This window comes from Cavia porcellus, unplaced genomic scaffold, assembly GCF_034190915.1.
Source record: "Cavia porcellus strain 051 isolate PalLab524CR breed Dunkin Hartley unplaced genomic scaffold, mCavPor4.1 scaffold_7, whole genome shotgun sequence".
NCBI lineage: Eukaryota > Metazoa > Chordata > Mammalia > Rodentia > Caviidae > Cavia > Cavia porcellus.
Genome location: NW_026947490.1, coordinates 73,675,904 through 73,679,483, shown reverse-complemented (window position 1 = coordinate 73,679,483; position 3,580 = coordinate 73,675,904). Strand labels below are relative to the sequence as shown.

The 3,580-nt window shown below is 42.0% G+C and overlaps 1 non-coding gene across 1 annotated transcript; it reads left to right on the top strand.

Moving 5' to 3' along the window:
- The first annotated feature begins 2,151 nt into the window (after nt 1-2,151).
- On the top strand, nt 2,152-2,258 carry LOC111755836 (U6 spliceosomal RNA). Its single transcript, XR_002790389.1, has one exon. It is a non-coding gene; the product is annotated as a U6 spliceosomal RNA (small nuclear RNA).
- The last annotated feature ends 1,322 nt before the right edge of the window (nt 2,259-3,580 follow it).

Sequence of the window (3,580 nt, the reverse complement as noted above, 5' to 3'; positions counted from 1 at the left end):
ATAAGGCACAAATCCTCCTCAACTTCCTATTCCCTCTGCCTATATTGTTAGTCCACCATGTTGACATCAGGTGGGTTATCACCTGGCTGGCTGGTCATTTTTCCCAGGACAACCTAAAAGTAACAAAGCCCTGAAAAGGTCCCACATGGGCCAAGAGAACTAATGACAGGCTTTGTCACTTCTTCCCAGTCTCCTCTTAGGATCCTGAGCTCATGAGGTCATGCTTGGGCAGTGGTGGCCATTGGGTCTCTGGAAGGGAAAGGAAGCAATACTCTGCAGTGTTGGCAGTCCTGCATGGCTAGTCTCCTGATGGGCTTGGTGTCGGCCTTCTTCCCCCACTGCTGCCCTTGGGCACCCTGAGCCTCTTGTATGAAGTTTCTCCTTGGCTTGGCCCTGCAGATTATAGGCTGTGCTCTATTTTGCTTCCCATCCTTGACTTCCTGGTAGACAGGGTCTCCAGAGTGATGGCCGTGAGGATCTAGCTTCCACAGAGCCTTTCTCTCTTTCTCTGGGATCACTGTGGTCTTGCACAAAGCTCTTGCACTCACCTGTGACAACAATCTGAGTTTGTTCACTCTGTCCTGGTGTTTGGTATTGTACCTCAACAATGAGAAAAAAGACACCAAGACAGAATTTGATACCAGAGAAGGGGAGTTGTTATGACTGTACCTGACCTTGTGGTTCAAGAGTCTTTGGGAAATGCTTGTGGAAAGATTTTGGAACACTTCAGAGATGCTGGTTGAAAAAGAGGAGCTGTGACACCTTAGTCTGTACTTATGGAAGATTCTGGTCTGTGCGCAGATCAGGAGGTTTCTACAGGGTGAAGGACTGCACTGGCTGCTGGACTCCAAATGATGTGTTTGTGTATGTTTTGGCTTTTGCAGAAAGTTATTCTGCATTTTGCTAATTCCCAAAGACTTTTCCTGAGACTGGGATTGAGAGTGACAGACTAACCTAGCAGAAGAAATTTCAAGGCAATCAAATGTGGAAGTGGCAACAGGGCTACTTTTGGGAGATTTTAGGCAGATTTTTGTTGAGAATCAAGAGCAAAGAGCATGGCAAAATGATTTTAAATGTTTTGAATTTGGCCAAAAAGGAGGCTCCAGTAAAACTGTGAACATCGAAGATATCTTGATTGCAGAAATCTTGATTGCTGAGAAGGAACAGGAGAACAGAAAAGACGGCATGAGGGCATCACAAGAAGCAACAGGACTCCACCTCTTGCAACCTCAAAATTGCAAAAGTAGAAGACTTCACTTTGAGAAAAAAGCCCCAGAACACCATGTTCCATAATGCAGAAGCATAGAATTTGTTCTCGGAATTGGGTTCAGAGTGCTCAGAGATCCAAGAACTCCATCCCTACAACTGAGAGAGAGAAGTCTGGCTACTGCTGTAGATGGCAGCAGACTTTGACATCATCCACATGGCACTAGTTTTAACTGTATGCAGAATGGAAGAGTTGTGGGGTCAAGAAAGCTTCCACCCAGATTTCAGAAGGCCTGGGAGGACAGGCAGTGTGTGAAGCTGTGAGGGTGAAACCAAAGGTATAGTGGAGACCCCAGAAGTTTGAAAAAGCCAGGAATCTGAATATTCTGAGGAAAACTGCAAGGAGGGAACAGAGCTGGCCCAAGGAAAAGCCATGAGAGACATTATGACAAAAAGGTGCCATAGGGGCAGAGTCACCTAAGCCCTTGGAGTTTAAATCTTACCACAGATTGCCTTAGATGCTGTACATGGAGCTACAGGGTTTAATGTTTGCCCTGCTGGATTTTGGACTTGCTTTGGTCTCTTTCCTGTGTATCACCTTGTAGCTTTGGAAATGGAAGTGTCTATATTGCACAATTGGGTGCTAGAAGTATCTTTCTTTTCATTTGTAAAGTGGCTCACAGCTGAGAGTTTGCTTTAAATCTCAGAGGATACTTTGGACTTGGAATTTTCAGCAATGCTGTAGCTGTAGGGCTTTGGCAACTCTTAGAGATAAACCAACTTCCTTTTGTATAAAAGGATATGCTTGAGTCTTTGGGGAGTCAAGGGCAGAATGCTATGGTATTTGCCTAGGTGTCCCCCCAAAACCTCATGAAGTCATAGGGGGCTTTTTCAGAGGTGAGTGAATCTATAGTGTGTGATTCTGGGATTAAGATACTGTGATTAGTGCTCGCTTCAGCAGCACATATACTAAAATTGGAACGATACAGAGAAGATTAGCATGGCCCCTGTGCAAGGATGACACGCAAATTCATGAAGTGTTCCATATTTTTAGAAGATGACAAGTGGATCTATAACTTGAGAATAAAGAATGTGAATGAAGAAGCAGGGGTACAAACAAAGGAACTATAAAGGCTATTCACAGAAAATAATTAAGAAAACTTCCCAAACATAGGGAAAAAAATGATACGCAGATGTATGAGGCATACAGAACTCCAGCCACCTACAACCAAAACAGAGCCACACCCAGACATATAAAAATCAAGATCTGAGAAATTCAATATAAAAACAGAATATTAAAGCTGTTAGAAACAAGAAACAGATCACCTATAAAGGAAGGCCCATCAGAGTCACAGCAGACTTCTTGACACAAACCATCAAGTCAAGAAAAGCCTGGAGCGAAATATTCCAAACCCTGAAAGAAAATAACCTCCAGCCCAGACTGATATATCCTGAAAATATATCTCTAGAAATTAATGGGGAAACAAGTTGCTTCCAAGACAAAGAACAATTTGGGAAATTTGTGATCACCAATCCAACTCTACAGAGAATACTGCAGGGCATTCTAGAGAGAGAGAAAAGTATTAGGATTCCAGGAACAGTAGAAGAGAGGTATCAATGAATGAAGCAGAAAACAGAATGAAAAAGACAAGCAGACAACTGATGGCAAAAAAAGAGCATAACAGAAATGAGGCAGAGAAGGTTGGTTATAATCTCTTATATAGATGGCCTTGATACACTAAATTTAATTTAAAAAAAAGAAAATGAAAAATACACATAGAGTAGATTAGGGTCCACCGAGATGCTATTTTTCGGAAATATAATTAACATGAAAAACAGTACATGGACTGAAAATCAAATATGAGAAAACAATGCTCTATGTGACAGAGAACCAGAGAGTAATAGGGGCAACTAGACCAGTATTTGTGGATAGGTTGGAAAGACAGGCTTTAATAGATAAAGTGATACAATTAGAGATCAAGTCCAAGAGAGAGAAGGCTCGGAACCACTTAGGTAAATAGCAGGTTGCCTCACCACCACCACAATTTAAAACCAAAGGTCTTGGTGAGACCCAAAAATGCACAGTGTACCCTGGGGAAGTGAAAGGGGAGGGAGAGTCTTAAAAAAGATGGCAGAAGATATTGCTAATAGTGTAACCCACATTACTTGCACCACTCTGCTTAGATTATTCTGTCCCAGTTTGTCTACTTGCATTAAATTTGAGGGCACAGACAACTATCCCAAAAACATCAGGATATAGCACATTATCATGACTGATCTTAGTTAAATCTAGTTTGTTTGATTGCTGTTTGGTATCGACAGATTTTATTCAAAACTGATATGATTGTTAGTATCAAGTCTGAGAGTATAGGCA